We start from the raw sequence: 22,539 nt of genomic DNA, 5'->3' as shown, positions 1-22,539 counted from the left end.
TTACAAAGATGGCAGACCTTAAATTGGAGTGCTTGAACGTGCGCAATTTGAAAAGTATGGGGCGATGCGTCAACACGCTCCAGTACTTGGACACTGTAAAGGCCGACGTGACCTTCCTCCAGGAGTGCGGACTACCACACCTCCGCAACTACCGGAGGTGGACCAAAGGTTTGTCTGTGTGGTCGGGGGGCAACGATTGTCGCACTTCTGGCCTGGGGATTCTGCTGCGGGGAGGCAACTTCTCAATCACCCAAGTTAAAGAGGTGGTTGCGAAGCACCTCCTGGTAGCAGACGTCAAATACCGGGACACTCCGCTCCGGCTGATCAACGTGTACGCCTCCCCCATGCGGAGCGAGCGGCTGGCCGTCTTCGAGCAGCTCCCACAGCTGCTGGTGACGTCCCAGCCGGTTGTTCTGGCCGGAGACTTCAACTGCACCATTGATGCGGCTGGAAGATCCGGCAGAGCCGATGGCAGGCTGGACAGTACCTCTAGACTCCTGAGGGAAACGGTGAAGACAGCCAAGCTGCGCGACGCCTTTGGCACCCCCACAGGTGGAGCACAGCCACAAGCCGCCTGGACACGGTCGGACTCAGCCTGCTCCCGGATCGACTTCCTCTTAGAACATAGAATATAGAATAGTACAACACAGTACAGGCCCTTCAGCCCACAATGTTGTGCCGACCCTTAAACCCTGCCTCCCATATAAGCCCCCACCTTAAATTCCTCCATATACCTGTCTAGTAGTCTCTTAAACTTCACGAGTGTATCTGCCTCCACCACTGACTCAGACAGTGCATTCCACGCACCAACCACTCTCTGAGTAAAAAAACCTTCCTCTAATATTCCCCTTGAACTTCCCACCCCTTACCTTAAAGCCACATCCGCTTGTATTGAGCAGTGGTGCCCTGGGGAAGAGGCACTGGCTATCCACTCTATCTATTTCTCTTATTATCTTGTACACCTCTATCATGTCTCCTCTCATCCTCCTTCTCTCCAAAGAGTAAAGCCCTAGCTCCCTTAATCTCTGATCATAATGCATACTTTCTAAACCAGGCAGCATCCTGGTAAATCTCTTCTGTACCCTTTCCAATGCTTCCACATCCTTCCTATAGTGAGGTGACCAGAACTGGACACAATACTCCAAGTGTGGCCTAACCAGAGTTTTATAGAACTGCATCATTACATCGCGACTCTTAAACTCTATCCGTCGACTTATGAAAGCTAACACCCCATAAGCTTTATTAACTACCCTATCCACCTGTGACGCAACTTTCAGGGATCTGTGGACATGTACTCCGAGATCCCTCTGCTCCTCCACACTACCAAGTATCCTGCCATTTACTTTGTACTCCGCCTTGGAGATTGTCCTTCCAAAGTGTGCCACCTCACACTTCTCCGGGTTGAACTCCATCTGCCACTTCTCAGCCCACTTCTGCATCCTATCAATGTCTCTCTGCAATCTTTGACAATCCTCTACACTATCTACAGCACCACCAACCTTTGTGTCATCTACAAACTTGCCAACCCACCCTTCTACCCCATATCCAGGTCGTTAATAAAAATCAGGAAAACTAGAAGTCCCAGAGCAGATCCTTGTGGGACACCACTAGTCACAATCCTCCAATCTGAATGTACTCCCTCCACCACCACCCTCTGCCTTCTGCAGGCAAGCCAATTCTGAATTCACCTGGCCAAACTTCCCTGGATCCCATGCCTTCTAACTTTCTGAATAAGCCTACCGTGTGGAACCTTGTCAAATGCCTTACTAAAATCCATATAGATCACATCCACTGCACTACCCTCATCTATATGCCTAGTCACCTCCTCAAAGAACTCTATCAGGCTTGTTAGACACGATCTGCCCTTCACAAAGCCATGCTGACTGTCCCTGATCAGACCATGATTCTCTAAATGCCTATAGATCCTATCTCTAAGAATCTTTTCCAACAGCTTTCCCACCACAGACGTAAGGCTCATTGGTCTATAATTACCTGGACTATCCCTACTACCTTTTTTGAACAAGGGAACAACATTCGCCTCCCTCCAATCCTCCGGTACCATTCCCGTGGACAACGAGGACATAAAGATCCTAGCCAGAGGCTCAGCAATCTCTTCTCTCGCCTTGTGGAGCAGCCTGGGGAATATTCCGTCAGGCCCCGGGGCCTTATCTGTCCTAATGTATTTTAACAACTCCAACACCTCCTCTCCCTTAATATCAACATGCTCCAGAACATCAACCTCACTCATATTGTCCTCACCATCATCAAGTTCCCTCTCATTGGTGAATACCGAAGAGAAGTATTCATTGAGAACCTCGCTCACTTCCATAGCCTCCAGGCACATCTTCCCACCTTTATCTCTAATCGGTCCTACCTTCACTCCTGTCATCCTATTTTTCTTCACATAATTGAAGAATGCCTTGGGGTTTTCCTTTACCCTACTCGCCAAGGCCTTCTCATGCCCCCTTCTTGCTCTTCTCAGCCCCTTCTTAAGCTCCTTTCTTGCTTCCCTCTATTCCTCAATAGACCCATCTGATCCTTGCTTCCTAAACCTCATGTATGCTGCCTTCTTCCACCTGACTAGATTTGCCACCTCACTTGTCACCCATGGTTCCTTCACCCTACCATTCTTTGTCTTCCTCACCGGGACAAATTTATCCCTAACATCCTGCAAAAGATCTCTAAACATCGACCACATGTCCATAGTACATTTCCCTTCAAAAACATCATCCCAATTCACACCCACAAGTTCTAGCCTTATAGCCGCATAATTTGCCTTTCCCCAATTAAAAATTTTCCTGTGCTCTCTGATTCTATCCTTTTCCATGATAATGCAAAAGGCCAGGGAGCGGTGGTCACTGTCCCCCAGATGCTCACCCACTGAGAGATCTGTGACCTGACCCGGTTCATTACCTAGTACTAGATCTAGTATGGCATTCCCCCTGGTCAGCCTGTCCACATACTGTGATAGGAATCCATCCTGGACACACTTAACAAACTCTGCCCCATCTAAACCCTTGGAACTAATCAGGTGCCAATCAATATTAGGGAAGTTAAAGTCACCCATGATAACAACCCTGTTACTTTTGCACCTTTCCAAAATCTGCCTCCCAATCTGCTCCTCTGTATCTCTGCTGCTACCAGGGGGCCTATAGAATACTCCCAATAGAGTAACTGCTCCCTTCCTGTTCCTGACTTCTGCTCTCTTCCTGTCCAGAGTCCCTCATGGTCAGGTCCACCGACATCACACCGGTGTTCTTCTCTGACCACCGCCTTCTACGAGCCACCTGTCTCTTATGGGAGGACCAAAAGGCAGGCAGGGGGACTTGGAAGCTGAATGTAAAGCTGCTGGCCCCAGAGAACATCGAGGAACTAGAGAGGGAGTACACAGGTTAGAGAACCCTGAAAGCCTTCTTTGATTCCCCGGTTCACTGGTGGGAAGCCACCAAGGAGAACATCAGGAGTTTCTTCATTCGCAAGGGTATCTAGAAAACAAGTCAGGAGCAGAGGGAACTGCGTAAACTCCAGACAGAGTTGCAGCAACTTCTCCTTCTGCAGTCAAAGGGGGTGGATGTCAGGGAGGAATTGCGAGAGGTGAAGGGCCGGCAAGCCCAGCACCTCGCCGCCGAATCCTCCAAGATCAAATTCCGATCAAGGGTCCAAACCGTGGAGCAGGACGAGACATGCTCACGCTTCTTCTTCCAAAAGGTGCACAGGGGGAGTTCTTCTTCCTCACACGTCCGTCCTCTCTGCTCGCCTCCCGAAAAAGTCCGCACACCTCAACTCAGCATACATATAGAAGATAACAGAACATGACTTCCATTGGCTAACAAATGAATACAATTTCCATTTTCACACTGTATAACCCAAACATTGCAGTTCAGAGAACCCCTTGCTCAGCAGTTAACATTACGAGAAGCTATTTTAATATAACACTTCAGAGAAGCTATTTTGGTAATAAGCGATCAACAGTTAACACTCCATCTAGTATACTGAGAGCCCTACAAAAATACGTTGACACCTACAGGAGCACACAAGGTCAAACTGGCTAAAGAAAGAAAAAGGGAAATGGTATCATGTAAAGTCTACTAAAAGCATACCAGTTCTGAAGCCTGGAGATCAAACTCGAATCCGAGTTCACAATTCTGGAACTTGGTCCATGTCAGGATACGTGCAAGAGGAAGTCACTCCACATTCCTACCAGGATGAGAGGTGACCTGATAGAGGTGTACGAGATGACGAGAAACATTGATCATGTGGATAGTCAGAGGCTTTTTCCCAGGGATGAAATGGCTATCACGAGAGGGCACAGTTTTAAGGTGCTTGGAAGTAGGTACAGAGGAGATGCCAAGGGGAAGTTCTTTATGCAGAGATTGGGGAGTGCGTGGAATCGGCTGCCGGCGATGGTGGTGGAGGCGGATACAATAGAGTCCTTGAAGAGACTCCTGGATAGGTACATGGAGCTCAGAAAAACAGAGGGCTATGGGTTACCGACAGGGGGGTGGTGGTGTTCAAGTTCAACAGTGCGTGACAGGGAATGAGGAAAGGTGCAGCTGACTCATATCGTCAAATCATATCGTTTCCTCGCGGCCCAGTGGTTGGGGACCAGTGTTTTACAGGACTGGTAAGTGGTGGAATGCACTGCCAGGGGTGGTGGTTCAGACAGATTTTCAGCAGTATCCAAAGTGATATACCTGTTATTGAGGGGAACAGCCACGGGTATTCTCTGTCCTGTCTGTCTTCTCGATCCGTCTCCTGGCATTCACCTGCCTCCTGCAACTTAAGGGTGACTGCCTCTCTGAACCTCTCATCTATCATCTCCTCATTCTCCCATATCAGCCGAAGGTCATCCAGTTGCAGCTCCAGTTCCCCAACACGGTCTCTAAGGAGGTGCAGCTGGATGAACTTTACACTGATGCAATTATAAAGTGCACTGGAGGTCTCACAGAACTCCCAAATCTGGCATGAAGAACACACCACTGACCATGGATCCATTCTCACTACTCTGGCCAGGCCTAACAGACAAGGAATGAAAGCAACTCACTAGAAACTCACCTTAACCTCCACCTCTTCTTGCCAAAGCCTCCAGCTCCCAACTCTAACCCTATCCACGCATATGATGACCACTCAGCTGAAACCTCACTTCTTTTGAAAGACCTTTGTCAAGTACCTGATAAACCACGATATTTGAAGACCACGGTTAAGTTTCTTCTTCTACTTCGAGTCATGTTTAACACACTTCAATTCCCCTCCAAGATGAAAATTAAGTAATATCAAAAATTCTATTGCTTTTCAGAAAGTCAGATCTGCACTTCTATGCATTACGGTGGCAGTACATCCCAGCCAACTTTCCACGTTAACTGTGTCTGTCCTAAAGATCTCAATTTAGCAATTGACATTTCCTTTGCACCTCATAGGAACTGCATTGAAACAATCTATGCGGCACTGTTTGTTGACAAGTGCACTCCCTACAAATGCCTGTATCATGCACAGTAATTCTGAACGAGGAATTATCCAACCGATTACGTCCAATATGTAAACGTGGAAGTATAACTTCTTCCCTCCTTTTATAACCATCTCTTGCTTGAGCTCTCCCCATCCTCTGATTTTTATACCAATGCCATCCTTTTCCTTACCCCAACTTTGTTACCACAGTGATCAAATGGAATTTTTAATTAGAAACATAGAAACAACACAATCCAGGCCCTTTGGCCCACAATGCTGAGCAGAACATGTACTTACTTCAGAAATTACCTTGGGTAACCAATAGCGCTCTGTTTTTCTGAGCTCCATGTACCTGTCCAAGAGTCTCTTCAAAGACCCTATCGTATCCGCCTCCACCCCCATCACCAGCAGCACATTCCATGTACACACCAATCTCTGAGTAAAGAACTTCCCCCTGGCATATCCTCTGTACCTACTTCCAAGCACCTTAAAACTGTGCCCTATCGTGATAGCCATTTCAGCCCTGGGAGAAAGCCTCTGACTATCCACATGATCAATGTCTCTTGTACACCTCTATCAGGTCACCTCTCATCCTCCATCACTCCAAGGAGGAAAGGCCAAGTTCGCTCAACCTATTCTCGTAAGGCATGCTCCCCAATCCGGGCAGCATCCTTGCAAATCTTCTCTGCACCCTTTCTATAGTTTCCACATGCTTCCTGTAGTGAGTTGACCAGAACTGAGCACAAGTGGGGTCTGACCAGTGTCCTGTACTGCTGTAACATTACCTGTCAGCTTCGAAACTCAGTCCCACGGTTGATGAAGGCCAATGCACCGTATGCCTTCTTAACCACAGATTCAACCTGCCCAGCAGCTTTGAGTGTCCCATGGAGTCGGACCCCAAGATCCCTCTGATCCTCCACACTGCCAAGTGTCTCACCACTCATACTACATTCTGCCATCATACTTGACTTACCAAAATGAAGCACATCACACTTATCTGGGTTAAACTCCATTTGCCACTTTTCAGCCAAGTTTTGCATTCTACCGATGTCCCGCTGTAACCTCTGACAGCTCTCCACACTATCCACAACACCACCAACTTTGTATCCTTCACTAACCTATCCCTCCATGTCCTCATCCAAGTCATTTATCAAAATCACGAAGAGAAGGGATCCCAGGACAGATCCCTGAAGCACACCACTGGTCACCAACCTCCGTGCAGAATATAACTCGTCTACAACCATTCTTTGCCTTCTGTGAGCATGCCAATTCTGGATCCACAAAGCAAGGTCCCTTTGGATCCCATGCATCCTTACTTTCTCAATGAGCTTCGCATGGGGTACCTTATCAAATGCCTTGTTGAAATCCATATACACTATATCTACTACTCTACCTTCATCAACACGTTTGGTCACATGCTTAGAAAATTTAATCAGGCTCGTAAGGCACAACGTGCCTTTAACAAAGACATGCTGACTATTCCTGATCATATTATGCCTCACCAAATGTTCATAAATCTTGCCTCTCGGGATCTTTTCCATCAACTTACCAACCACTGAAGTAAGACTCACTAGTGTAAGACTCTTGGGCCATCTCTATTCCCTTTCTTGAATAGGGGAACAACATCTGCAACCTTCCAATCCCCCGGAATCTCCCCCATCCCCATCGATAATGTAAAGATCATTGCTTCAGGCTCAGCAATCTCCTCCCTCGCCTTCCACAGTAGCCTGGGGTACATCTCGTCCGATTCCAGAGACTTATCCAACTTGATGCTTTCCAAAAGCTCCAGCATGATGAAGGTTAAGGGTGTTGGGAAAGTAAGAAATGATTCTCTGATTCTGGTAAATAGCGGGTTAAAATTAGGTGCCGGCTTGTGTATGCTCGGTTCTGTGAAAAGTTGGAGAGACTGTCCTTGACTGAAAAAAAACTGCCTTCAGTGTTTTTGTTTTAACAACTCACAGCTGTCCCTTTGAGAACGATCTGTGGGCTGTATTCACACATGCTGCATACATCATGTCTTATGAGTTCACATATTGATCTATGTTGCCACCTTTTGTCTATCCAAGTTTCACTGATAAGGCAAGAATTTGTCTGTAATTAAAACCCGTGATTTAGTGTACTCTCTTATCTAATTAATTAAGTTTGCTCTAACTGACTTGGCAGTAATATCATGGTAACTAAGTGTTCTTTGTCTGTTAGTCCTATAAATTGTAGCATTCCAGCTTGTTAAATCAGAAGCTCGTTTGAGCTGCCAGAGAGACAGGTAGAAACTCTGTCTCTTTGATGTTCGGCTTTGAGTTTTCTCGCCGGCTGAGCTCGAATAATAAACTAGTGAAAGGTTAAAGTAAAGACTTGTGTGTGGTGTGATTATTTGGTCCGGCAAAAGTTAAGTTTACATTTGGTGCTGTGACTCGGATCCCAACATAGGGAAAGTCCCTACGGGCTGAATAAGTGACAGGGAATTCCGGGTGAGTGTAAACGGGTGGTAGGGCGCCCCGAAGTGTTTTACCTCTGACCGTCCCTTCCACTCATTCAAAAAACTATTGCCCCTCGCCCCGAGGAACCTGTACCTTGACGGGATCCAGCGAACCACCCGGACCAGGAGAATAAGGTAAGCAGTTGTTTTTTAAGTGTTAATGTCTGAGGTGCTGAAGAATTGGGTAACAGGTCTCTGACCTGGTCAATTGAACTGTATAATTAAGTCGTCTTAACTAATTGGGTAACGGGCAAGGAAAGGGCCCAGTCTATTTGTATAATTGGGCAACAGGTCCTTGGCCTGGTCAATTGAGTCGACTGAATTAATTGGGCAATGGGTCTCTGGTCTGGTCGATTAAGCTGTATAATCAGCACAGGATGGGGCAGACTTTGGATACAGCAGGCAAGGGAACTCCCTTGCAGTCTGTGTGTGAACAAAAGCCAGATGAGGAAAAGGATCTCTGGATGTTAAGTGTAGCACTGACTAAGAAACTAGGAAAGGCCGGGTGGCCATTAGGGGGAACTTAGGACATAACCTCTTGTGAAAAAGCAGTAAATTTAATTTGAAAAAGAATTGCGGTAAAAAGTGGAAATTATTGATTTAAGAATGAAAAGATAAAGCTGATACCAAATGGAATAGTACTTTACTGGCCAGCTGGAGGAACAATGCCTGTGATAAAAGGATGTAGCGGTACGTATATCAAAAGGAAATCCCAAGAGTCAGGAAACATTAAAGGCGGAGTGCGAATGGGTAGAAGGGAGAAGAAAGAGAGAACGAGAAACAAAGAAAACAGGCAAAGGCAGAGCAGATATGGACAGACAGGAAGGTTTAAGATCGGCAGTGCCACGCGCGAGATCTAGGGCCAATATGGGATCCCGAACGCATGTCTGGCATACCGACCCTATTTGAGGACAATGACCGCGATGAGGATTGGGCACCCACCGTATCCACCTTACCAGGGGCCAAGTGCACCCAGTGCTCCCAAACCCTAATTCTCCCAGTACTTAGATACAGTGGCCGCTCGGGTAAAACTGCGGCGGCAGGGAAGGGGAGGCTCTTTGTACCCTGAGATCCAGGAAGGGAATACAGAGGATTATTCTGAGACAGGGAGGGAAGAATCCAATAAAAACCCCAGAGTTAACGGCTCCACAAAGACAATTGCCCACCCGAATGCTGTCCAGTCCACGAGCAGCCGAGGAACGACAGCTCTCAGTAATTCCTGTGTATGCATCCTGGAAGCCTCAAGAACTGATAATGATCATAAATCAGGCCCCAGACGGAAAAGAACAACCAGCACAGTTTGCTCAATATGTCCGCAGTATAATGCGTGTATAATGTGTATAATGCAACCCCACAAGATTTATTCGGTCTCCACAGCATGATTCTCTCAGCTGATGAGGGGCGGAAGTGGAAGGCAGAATCAAGTCCGTGTTGGCAGGAACATCTCTGACTCCATCACACTGAGCACTGGATCCCCACAAGGCTGTGTGCTTAGCCCATTGCTGTTTACACTGCTAACACATGACTGTGCAGCCAGATTCAAGGAGAACCTGATCATTAAATTTGCAGATGATACCACAGTGGTGGGGCTCATCAGCAAAAATGATGAAACTATGTACCGGGAGGAGGTCAAACACCTAGAGAGCTGGTGCAGGGATATCAACTTGATGCTTAATATCACCAAAACCAAGGAGATGATTGTTGATTTCAGACGGTCTCAGCCTGAGCACACACCCCTCAGCATCAGCGGCTCCACAGTGGAGAGAGTGGAAAACATCAAGTTCCTTGGGCTGCAGATCTTGGACAATCTCACCTGGTCCAGGAACACCACTGGGATTGTGAAACAGGCCCAGCAGAGATTTCACTTTCTGAGGAAGCTTAAACAAGCATCACTCCCCACTAACGTCTTAACTACATTCTACAGAGGCGTGGTTGAGTGTGTGCTGACCTTTTGTATCACAACCTGGTACTCCAGCTGCAATGCTGTCGACAAAAAAGCCTTGCAGAGGGTGGTTACGGGAGCAGAGAAGTTTATTAGTGTCTCCATACCTTCTGTCGAAGACCTCTTTCAGAGGCAATGCCTCCAGAAGACACGGTACATCATTAAAGACCCCTCACACTCTCTCCGTGAACTGTTTGTTCTTCTGCCATCAGGCAAACGTTACAGGAGCATCAAAACTAAAACCACAAGGCTACTAAACAGCTTCCTCCCACAGGCAGTCAGACTGCTAAATGCTGCTCTACCTGACTCTGCTTTGGACACTTTTAACTTGCACTGGACACTTATAACTGATTTTAACTGACATGTGGCTGTTGTGTTTTACTACATATTGTGATGTTTATTATTTAGTGTTGCATTTGTTATGCTTGATTGCACTGCCCCTGAGAAACGCTGTCTCATTCTGCCCTGCAGAGCTGATGTATGGTTAGAATGACAATAAAGTTTTTGAATCTTTGAAAAAAAAGATATGAAACCTATCAGGAGTTACAGGTGGGAATCCATAATGAGAATGGACAGACAGACCAGATTATTCAAGCCAAGGAGAGGGCTCTCCAACAACCTGTAAATATCATTGAAGTATTTATACATATATGGTTACTTTAATGCAAACCTAAGCCCAAGAAATCGGGAGCAATTTGTGGCCTGCTACGGCACTTTCACAGGAGACTAAGCCTTTAAATAGTGGGAATCCGTCCCCCCAGTTTAATGCCTTACTGCTTCAATGCTTACCAATTAAGTTAGCCAACATGATTAAAACTAATAATACGGATTGGCCTCGCAATGTCCAAAATCGAATGTGACGAGCTTTGACATATAACTGGGACCGGGCTTTCGAATCCCGATCAACCCAGAGGGGAACTAATATTAAATGTGAATATGTTCAGCGGGAAGAAGAACGCCAGCGGGCTATATCTGGAGATCAGAAATGGGAACCGAAGCATGGGTTGGAATATGGCTGGTGTGGTGGCCGGCTGGTTTTTGGTGTGGACTGGCAGTTGGGGCTGTTGATTGAGTGGGTGGGGACTTTGGCGTGGAGGAGCCTAGTAGTTTGGAAAGGGTTAGTTTGTAGCCTATGGCTGCAAAGGGGAGGCGGAGGGAGTTGAGATTGAAGGGGGAGGGCGGGAGACTGTGGAATACTCCAGAAGTAAGGGTAGCCAAAAAAGGGGTGCATCAAGTGAAAGACCTGAAGTAATGGGGGACAACAAATTGAGGGAAATGGGTGAATTGGAGGAATTTATAGTTCTGTATGAAATTAAAGGTCAGAAGGAAGGAAAAGAAGGATTTAGAGCCCTTAATCCTTTCAAAGTGGCAGCAGCATCAGAGAACCAAATAGGTAAAGGATTCCAGGCCAAGATTTTGTCTAATGGATTGCTGAAAATTTGTTGCAAAGATATTGACCAATATGACATATAAAATGGTGGGAAAATTGGTTGTGAAAGTGGAGTGTATTACTCCGAAAGAAAGGAAGGGAGTTAAGGGGGTAGTGTATGATATTTGGTCTGGCATGACTGAACAGGAAATTTTGGACAATATTAAAGGTGCTCGAGTGCTTGAAGCCAAACAATTAAAATCCAGAGAAGGTGGTAACTGGGATTCCCCTGTTCTTCTGGTTTTTGCAGGTGATGTTCTTCCAACTAGGGTCTATCTTGGGTGCATGTCTTATCAAGTTAGAGAATACGTTAGGCCTCCCTTGCGCTGTTATAATTGCCAGAGATTTGGACATGTTGCTGATTCATGTCGAGGTAAAAGAAGATGTATGAAATGTGGAGAGGATCATGATATTAAAGCATGTAAGGCAGCGGTGCCTAAATGCAGTAACTGTGGAGGGGACCATATAGTGGCGTTCAGAGGATGTGAGTATTTTAGTAAGGCAAAGCAGATTCAGGATGTTAGTATCCAACAAAAAATATCATATGCTGAAGCAGTAAAGAAAGTTGATAGAGAGCAAAGGATAAGTAAAGAAAAGATTGGAATGATGGGGAGTCAGTTCTTTCCGAGTTCTCCCAACTATGGTTCCTTCAGGCATGTTGTTGATGACTAAAGAGTCTTTTTTGGCGTTTGTTGTTGATGTACTGGTCGGGGCTAAAACTACAGCCAAGAGGTCGGATATGATAAAAGTAGTTGTTGGAGCTACAGAGAGATTCCTTGATATTAAACAGATTTTGCCGGAAAAAATTACATGAGTATATGACAGACAAACAATCACTGAATACTTCCCAGTTGTTGGGATCAGAGAGTATGGAGGAGCTTTATGTGGATGAAGAAGCTAATAATTAGTATTTCAATGTTTTTAATATTACAATGGAATGCAAGAAGTTTATCTGCAAATGGTCAAGAATTAAAAAGATTTATTGGAACTTTTAAAGACCTGCCTGATTTGATCTGTATACAGGAGACATGGTTAAAGCCTCATTTAGATTTTGTGATCCCTGGATATGATAGTTTGAGAGCTGACAGAACAGGTAAATCTGGTGGAGGGTGTGCAACTTTCATAAAAACAGGACTCCAGTTTAGAAGACTTGATATTAAATCAAACCTTGAAATTGTGGCTGTGGGGGTTTGGAGCTCTCGTGGTCAAATAAGTTTGATTAACTTTTATAAACCAGGTAATATGATGTTATCAGATTTGGATGAAATTATGAATAAAGTAAGATCCCCAGTAATCTGGGTTGGAGATTTCAATGCTCATAATCCTATATAGGGTAGTGAAAGTAAAGATAGTAATGGAGCAGTAATAGAGGAGTTTCTAGGTAAATACAACATGGTACTGCTAAATGACGGAAGGCCTACAAGAATTAATATTGTAAAGAATACTTATAGTCACTTAGAATTATCTATCACTTCCTCAAACTTAGCTAGGGTTGGGGAATGGGATGTTATGGACAGATACACACTAGGAAGTGATCACTATCCTATATTATGTCAATTTGGTAGAAATTTGATAGTAGAAGTTGAGGAGAGGTCTGCCAGGTATAATTTTTCTTTGGCCCATTGGGATGAGTACCAGGAGAAAGCTGTGGATATAATAGAAGAGATTAATAGCGAGGGCTTCATGGATGATTGGAATGAATCCCTCGGTTCTATAATTCAAAAAGTTGCTCAGTTGACTATTCCGCTACGGAATGTGCTTAAGGCTCGAGCATTAGTTCCGAGGTGGAATAAAAATTGTGATATAGCAGTAAGAAACAGAAATAGAGCTTACAGGAAATTAAGAAAGTGCCCAGTGTTAGATAATGTCATGGAGTATAAAAAGGAAAGAGCAGTAGCAAGGAGAGGAATTAGAAATGCAAAGAGGGATAGTTGGAGAAGATCTTGTGGAACACTGGGCCCTGGGATACCTGTGAAGCAGCTATGGACAATCATTCACAGAATGTCAGGGATATATAGGAAACCATCTATCCCAGCTTTGCTGGAAGGAGATATTGAAGCTGTAACCAATAAGGAAAAGGCTGATATGTTTGTAGAAGTGTTCCAAGCGTTACACAGTTCTGGAGAGTTAGGTGATTTGAGAAAGGAAATTATATTAAAGGAAAGTTGGAAATTGGACAGGAGTTTGAATGATAATAGCTCCATAAATTTGTTTTTCTCCCTTCAGGAATTGCAGGAAGCTGTCCAATCAGGTTCAAACACTTCTCCTGGCGGGGATGGACTGTGTTATGAATTGCTTAAGCATTTAGATGACTCTGTATTGATAGGAATTCTAGCATTGTTTAATTCAGTGTGGAAAGAAGGAAAATTACCAGTAGAATGGAAGCATGCAGTGGTAGTTCCAGTTTTAAAGCCAGGTAAGGATGCGTCTAGTCCTAGCTCGTATCAGCCTACAACTTTAGCGTCAGTGCTTTGTAAAACTATGGAACAAATGGTGACCAACAGACTTGTTTTTTTTTGGAAAATAAGGGACGTTTTTCTGCCTATCAAAATGGTTTTAGAACTGGAAGATCAACAATGGAATCTGTTGCCCTTTTAGATCATGATATTAAAAAAGTGTTTCAAAATAGAGAAGTAATGGTAAGTGTATTTCTAGATATTGAAAGAGCGTATGACTCACTATGGAAGGATGGCTTATTAATTAAACTCTATGATGCGGGAATTAGAGGGAGAATGTTTAATTGGATCAAAGATTTCCTTAAGGAAAGGACAATTCAAGTAAGAATAGGTGGAACAAGCTCCAAGTCAGTTAAAATAGATAATGGTACCCCTCAAGGAAGTGTCATTAGTCCAGTTCTTTTTAATGTCATGATAAATGATATCTTTGCTCAGGTAGGGACAGGATTTGGCAAATCATTGTTTGCAGACGATGGTGCAATCTGGAAAAGAGGAAGAAACATCAAGTATCTATTAAGGCAGGTACAAAAGGCTTTAAGATCAGTTGAAAACTGGGCTAATAAATGGCGTTTCAGGATTTCTGCTTCTAAGTTCAAATACATGATTTTTGGCTTTAGAAGAAAGATTCCTGATTGTGGATTGTGTCTATATGATTCTCCACTAGAAAGAGTCAAGGTATTCAAGTTTTTAGGTGTCTGGTTTAATGAAAGACTTACTTGGAGGGTTCATATAGATGAAACCATTGGAAAGTGTGAGAAAGTTTTAAATGTTATGAGAAGTATTGCTGGATGCGACTGGGGAGCAGGGCGGGAAACTATGTACTTAATATATCTAGCTATGATTAGATCAGTTATAGATTATGGTTGTATTGTTTATGGTTCCACTGCTACGGCAGTACTTGGAAAACTAGACACTGTGCAGTCCAAGGCACTTAGACTCTGTTGTGCAACCTTTAGAACAACATCAGTCCCAGCACTATGTGTGGAGATGGGAGAAGTGCCTCTGCATTTAAGACGAATTCAGTTGGGCCTGGAATATTGGGTAAAACTGAATGGATTCAATCACAGCAGGGGAAGTCAGAGTGCCAAAGTAAAATTAAAAGATACCCATTTTCAGATTTGGTTAATAATTGGGCTGTGAAATTGAAACTGACTGAGGAATACATAGTTGGCCAAATTTGCCTGCCACCCATCCCTTTTTGACTCTTTCCAGAACCAGAAGTAGACCTATTCCTCCTTTTTCAGCTTAAAGGAAGCAGTGCAATTTTATCAGCGTTGATCACAAATGAATATTTAAATAATAAATGGGGATCTTACCTGAAGATCTTTACTGATGGCTCAGTGGACCCAGAGAGCAGTAAGGCAGGATTTGGGATGTATGTGTCTCAACTTGGAGTTAAGATTGGTCACCAAGTTTCAGATGGTGCTTCTGTCTTTGCAACAGAATTATTAGCAATCCTCTGGGCCTTATGGTGGATAGAAGACTCTCAACCACGTAGGGTTATCATCTGTTCGGATTCTGCTGCTGCCATGGAGTCTATAAAAGGGAGTAAATCAAAAGCTCGTCCTGACATAGTTCTTGAGATTCTCTTAGTGTTGTTTAGAGTAGGGAAGATGGGTTGTGCAGTTAGATTTTCATGGATACCTGGGCATGCTGGGGTGGAGGGAAATGAAATTGTGGATGGCATTGCAAAGTCTTCCTTACAGAGCAGGCAAGTAGAAATTAGAGTTCCCCTAGGCAGAGCAGAATTGAGAAGTAGGATTTAAAAAGGTACAGAGAAGAAGTGGCAGGAGGATTGGAAAAATGAATTAAGGGGCAGCCATTATTTTTCTAGTCACCCACTAGTTAAAAAGGTCTCAGACTGTTACCTTTTAAGTCGTAGAGATATGGTGAAATTTACAAGACTTAGGTTGTGGCATTGTGGGCTAAACTATTATTTAAAGATAATAGGCAAACATCCTACTGGATTAGGTGACTGTGGTAGTCCAGAGACAGTCCAGCATGTTTTGCTGAGCTGTAATCGATACAAAATTGAAAGAAGCATACTGTTCAAGAGGCTATCTGGCTTAAATTTATTTTGGTTTTCTATTAAATCTTTGTTTGGCCATCAAGAGAATCAACATCTGACTGAAGAGCCTATCATTCAGTTTATACGTGAGACTAGGCTGTATTCGAGAATTTGAGTTCCTTGAAGTTCTATAATTAGTTATACATCCTGCGGAGGGCTGTAATACACCTAGATGCTTTTAAACAGCCGGAAATGAAGATGAAGAAGATGAGGATGAAGAACCACCACCACCACCGGAGCACGGAACGCACGTGGAATTCCAGGGGGACCCAGTGCAAGGTTTCATTTACAGCCGCCAGCAGTATGGGGTGTAATCTAGCAGAGTGAGACTTGCTCTGTTGGAAGTCGAGATTCTAAGCACAGACAAGGGTATCACCTTGGGACTAGTGAACAACCCACAGCTTCATCAGTTACTGATCCCCAGTGGTGGGCACTTAATCCGGACTCGTCTTCATTTGAGCTCCCACTGCCAGCAGTCGACCCCCATGTGACCCTGTGCTATGACCCTACGGGGTGAGCCACTGAGGAAAGCCAATATTATGCACCCCTCGAAGGACAGAAGTTCCCAGTCGCGGTGTTTGGAGAGGTTAAAGGAAAAGAGGGCAGTGCATTACTGGCTAAAGGTCTGGATTCCCTTTGGTGACAGACAGGACTGGTGGTTTCCCATACCACCGTTAGGCTTTGCCCTGGGTTTAAGCCAAAGAACCTAGGGTTTCTTGCCTACGCCCTGACAAAACAAACCTCCAGCACTGAGAGAGACTGGCAAAATTTGGCCGCGGGCCAACTCTGATACTGGAAGGAGGCAAAGGTGAAGACAGGACATCTGGTAAGACACTCTTTTAATAATGACTGAACCCAAGAGGTTGTACCCCATCTCTGAGCAATTTCAGGCCAAGAAGTCAGTCGCACCAACTGCGCCCCTCCCACCATGAAAGAAGGACAGACTCTCCCATCCCTTCCGCAATACACCCTCAAGCACGAGGCAACATTTTATGAGGATGGAAGCTCTTTTGTGGACCCAGCAGGTAAACGATGTTCTGGCTACGCAATAAGTGACGACAGTGAAGTAATTGAGCAAGTCTCCTTTGCAGCAGCTGTCTCCGCCCAGAAAGCTGAGCTACTTGCTCTATCTCATGCATGTATCCTAGCAACAGACTACTCAGTTCTGATTTTGAAGAATCCACCACAGAACCAATTCTTTGTAGCAGACCTTAAAAAAAAACGCAAAGTCATAAATGAAGATGACTTTGAAGAGGGAGCACACAACTATTTGGAACAAAATAAAAAGGGCCTGAATGAGGACTTCAGGGGAAGAGCCAAAAGTACAAGCCTAAGCTAGAATCCTCTTTGATTAACGTTTCGAATTTTAAAATGAAAAAGCCTGTGGAAAAGAAATCTCAAACAGTAGAGCTACTAGGACTTGATATTTCAATCCCTATTGTAAGTCGGCACTCTTGATATTGGCAGTGGGCTTGGAGTGGTGACAAGGAGGGAGGGTAGGTACATCATCAAGGTCATCAGGTGGGCACCCTCCTTCTTTGACGTTTCATTGATAAGCCCACGACATCTCCAGAAGGCTCAACGGTGCTACCTGGCATCCCAGATACACCCCCCTCAGTTCCATACCCTCCTGTCTTCATCTTGCAGCCCAGTTGTTGCCTTTCCTTTTAATCCAAATCCAATTGCTGCTTTCTTCTGCTGCATTTGACAAGGACTTGATTGCTTGTTGGAGGAAGTGACCCCTCACCCCGACCTTCTTCAATAGACTGGTTGTAGATATAGCAACGAATCCCCTGCATCCTACTTCTACAGGGAAAATGTTGGTCTTCCAGCCACTCTGGGCAGCTTCAGTTGCCAGTTCAGAGTACTTAGTCTTTTTCCTCTGGTAAGTTTCTTCGACACCATCTTCCCATGCTACTATCAATTCCACAACATATGCCAGCTTGGCTGTTGTAGACCACAGGACCATGTCTGGCCAGAGTGTTGTAGCTGCAATGTCTGGGGAAACACAAGCTTTTTTGCCAAGTCCACGTCCATTTTCCAATCCCAAGCAACCTGCAGAATGCTTACATCTTTTGATGTTATATGGTGCTCTGGAGGTTGGCCTGCTGGTACAAATCGTGTAATGTGGACATTTCCTGCCGATGTTTGTGGGGGAGCATTTGTGATGATTCGCCTCTGTTCCAAGATTGATGCCAGCTGTCCAAGAACTTGGTTATGCCGCCAAGTGTACCGCCCCTGGATGAGGCTCGTGGTGCATCCAGTTAAAATGTGCCTTAGTGATCCAGGTGCTTGACAAAGAAAGCAAGCAGGGTCTTCTCCCCACCACTGGTTCAAGTTCTGGGGTGTGGGTAAAAGGTCATAAGTGACTCTGATGACAAAACTTAGCCGAGATCCCTCCATCTCCCAGATGTCACGCCAGCTAAGTTTCCTCTTTTCCAGGCTCTCCCAATTAGTCCAGTGGCCCTGCTTGGTCATTGAGACGGCCCTGGCGTGTCGCTCTGCCTCCTCCTGTCTTCTCAACTCCTCCACCATGAGTCGTCTCTTCTGCACTGATGTTGCCTTCTGCCATTGAGGAGCCTTTGGGACAAGCCCAAGCCCGGCTCTCCCACGTTGGACTTGGCCTGCCACATCCCTGAAGCGAAGAACAGACTTAGCTACCCTCCCTCCTTGACACCACTCCAAACTCACTGCCAACATCGAGAGTGCCGACTTACCATAGGGATTGAAACATCAAGTCCTAGTAGCTCTACTGATCTTCTGGAAGAAAATCAGTGACTGCTGTGAAAGTGCAGCTGACAACAAGGGAAAGACCGTGTGACAGCTGGAGAGACAGCTGACAGGAGAAAATAGGCCCCAACAGGGCTGTTATGGGCTAGCTACCCATAACAGCAGGCTCCGTCACCTTGTCAGGGCACAAGAGCCACCCTCACTTGGCTACAGGAAGTTTAAAAAGAAGTATACCCCCAGAGTCTGCGAGAGCGGGGGCGCAAGAAGACTCTCTGACTGACCTCCCGGTAACGAACCTTGGCATGGACACGACAATGAATCAAGAAAACGGCAATACTCTTGAGAAAGCAGCAGCTGGATATGTTCTTCAGACCTGTAGGTGTGGCTGGACTAAAGTAACATCAACTCATGGTCTAAAAATTCATCAAGGACGGAAGAAATGCTTGAAAATCTCCAACCCAGGGCCCCGCATTGACCAGATTCTGTTAAGAGGAAGGTCAAATCAGTCAGATGAAACTTAGTGGCAGGAAGAAACCCACAGTCCGCAGAGTATCAGCACCCTATGGGATGTGCAAGAAGTTTCAGGCACAAGCAGCAGTCCAAGACACAGCCAGGCACATTGTAAAGTGGAGAACATGCAAGGCGTGAGCCGTTGGTGAAATGGCCAAAGTCTAATAGCAAGGAGTGGGAAACCATCAATACAGATGTGAGTCTGATCTTAAGTGGCATCAAGGGATCAGCAGAAAAGAAGTTAGAGAGGATGGGTGACCTGATCTACAGCTACAGAAAGGAGAAATTTGGAATAAAGGAACAAGTCAGCAGGAAAGATATGCCTCCTCCCCCCAAATCCCGTCGTCTCCAGGAAATCCAACGACCTGTTAAAGAGAGAAGAGGCCTGAGGATGTTGTGGGAAAAAGCAACAGCAGAAGAAAGGGAGGGCATCAACCTCCTTCAAGAGGACCTAAGACAGAGGCTCTCAAAACTGCGCAGAGCAGAGAATTTAAGGAAACGACGCAAAAAGAAGAAGAAAGCAAGAACAGACTTCTACAAAGATCCCTTTAAATATCTGAAAGGCATTTTCACAAAAGAGAAAAGCGGATACTTGAAAGTATCAAAAGAGGAGATTGAAAGACATCTCAGAATCATCCACACTGATAAGCAAAAAGATGAACCGATATTTGTCCCAGCTGACATCCCACCAATCTCACCCCCACAACATCAATTTAACATCAGCCCTCCCAAGCTGAGTGAGGTGAAAGAGGCAGTGAAGAAGGCAAGATCAGCATCAGCGCCAGGCCCTAACGATGTTCCGTATTGTGTCTACGAGAACACCCCGGATGTTCTGAAATTCCTTTGGAAAAACATGAGGGTTGCGTGGGAAAAGCAAATTATCCCCAAAGCCTGGAGAAGAGCGGGGGGAGTTCTGATCCCAAAAGAAAAGAATTTGTCCACCATCGAGCAGTTTCGCCAAATAAACCTTCTGAACATAGAGGACAAGATCTTTTTCAGCGTGTTGGTGCAAAGACTTACAAAGTATCTGAAACAAAATCATTTCATTGATACGTCAATCCAAAAGGCTGGCATAGTAGGCTTCTCGGGATGCCTTGAACATACCAGCATCATATGGTATCAAATCCAGATGGCTAAGAAAGAAAGGAAGGATCTGCATGTCTTGTTCCTCCACCTGGCCAATGCCTATGGATCAGTTCCTCATTCCCTACTGTGGACTGCATTTGAATTCTTTCAGGTGCTTGCAACAATAACAAATCTGGTAAAACACTACTTCCAGGATCTGCAAGTCTGTCTCACAACATCAGACTTCACCACAGCGTGGCAACCACTGGAAGCAGGCATCATGGCGGGGTGCACCATCTCCCCATTGGCCTTCACTATAGCAATGGAGCTCATTATCAGAGCCTCAAAATGGGTTGCAGGAGGAAAAGGGCTACAGTTTGGTCAACCACCGATACGAGCCTATATGGACGATATAATGATACTGACGACAACTGTCCCCTGCACCAAGAGATTTCTGGGAAAGCTTCATCAAAACATCACGTGGGTGAGGATGAAGATCAAGCCCAGCAAGTGAAGAAGCATCTCCATTGTCAAAGGTCAAGTCACGGATAAAAGATTTCAGATTGACGAGACACCTGTCCCAACTGTTTCAGAAATGCCAGTGAAGAGCTTGGGCCGATGGTATGATGCTAAGCTCAAGGACACTGAGCAGTTTGAACAACTCAAAAAGGATACCATCGTGTACATAGCTCGCATCAACAAGACCTTGCTGCCAAGAAAACTCAAGCAGTGGTGCTTCCAGTTCGGCATACTCCCAAGACTCGTGGCCTTTAACAGTGTATGAAATCCCCATCAGCAAGGTTGAAAAGCTTGAAAGAATGATCAGCACACATGTAAAACAGTGGCTTGGACTTCCGCGATGCTTAAGTCCTGTTGGACTGTACGGGAACGGCAAATTGGAATTACCAATTGCAAGTCTTGTGGAAGAATTCAAATGCACCAAAGCAAGGTTGGTCATGACCCTCACTGTATCTGAAGATACTGTTATTCAAACAGTGGCCCCCCGTGTGGTAACGGCAAGGAAGTGGATTCCATCTGAAGCTAGATTAAAGTGCGGACTTTTATATTATGCCCGTGATGACCTGACTATGGAACTTTGGGGATTCCTGACTTCCTCTGCACCCCCCCCCCCCATTAGTAATGCTACCTTTGTAAACAACTTACTTACCGCTCTACAGCTACCTCGAGTTTTGGCTATTATTAGATGTGCAGTCCATACTGGGGAATCTGATGAGATATTTAAGGGTAATGCTCGGCTGGTGCAGCAGCAAAACGGACAGCCTTGGACCCCACACTTTTAGCCCCCTCGGGAACCTAGTAAGCTGCTATTACACAAAATCGAAGGACGGGTATGCCAGATATGGGGGAAATACATACGTTCAAAGGGGGACGCCCCTGAAGGAGAGCGCAGACTATGGTCCCAAATGGGTTGCCACCTTGAACCTCAGACCAATTTATGGGTGACCCCTGCGGGACAGGTCTGTGTTCCCTCTGTGTTTTTACTTATTTTTATAGATTATGTAAATAATTGTACACACTTGGGAAAGGAGGGAATGGTTGATACATTATTACAATCTTGGTGACACCTTAATTTCCAGAAAGCGAGCCACAGCATGTTTAATTTGTAAAAAGAAACAAATGCTGAAAAGGGATGCCTTGTGTTTCTGGAACTACCCCCTTGCCTGGTGGACCTTTTCCTTGTTTACAACTTGATTTTATAGAATTACCTAGAGTACATTGTTATAAGTATTGCTTAGTGATAGTAGATGTATTTAGCAGATGGATTTAGCTGTTCCTACAACTAATAATACCGCTGTGACGGTTATGAAAATATTGCTAAAAGAAATAATTCCTCGCTATGGACTTCCAGAAATGATAAGCTCGGACGACAGACCGCATCTTGTTGCCAAAATAAATGAGGAAATTTGCAAGGAGTTGGTTATAAAACAACAGTTCCACTGCACCCATCATCCAAAAGCAGCCGACGTAGTGGAATGAGCCAATCGTGCCTTGAAAGATAAGTTGGCCAAACTTACGCAAGAAACTGGATTGACCTGGTTGAAGGTTTTACCCTGAGCCCTATTCCATATGAGAATCATGCCAGCAAGTAAGACGGGGTTATCATCTGCAGAAATTATCTACGGGAAGCCTTTGAGAACCCCACGGGACACTGACCTTGTTTGCCGCTCCTCCCTGAGAACTTACCTGCAAAATTAGACATGCATACCTTGGGGGAGGAGATGGGAAAATATTTATGCAAATTAACTAAAACTTTCCTAAGCTTGCATTTACAGGTACGACGGGCCTATCGGGAAGACGAAACCCAGCCTAAAGGCGACTACCCAACAAGTGAGCCTGGAGATTTTATCCTGATCAAGAATTGGGATCCAGGGAAACTCGGACCTCGGTGGAGAGGAC

The sequence above is a fragment of the Mobula birostris genome, chromosome X (genome assembly GCF_030028105.1).
Source record: "Mobula birostris isolate sMobBir1 chromosome X, sMobBir1.hap1, whole genome shotgun sequence".
Classification (NCBI taxonomy): domain Eukaryota; kingdom Metazoa; phylum Chordata; class Chondrichthyes; order Myliobatiformes; family Myliobatidae; genus Mobula; species Mobula birostris.
Note: the sequence above shows the minus strand (reverse complement) of the source record.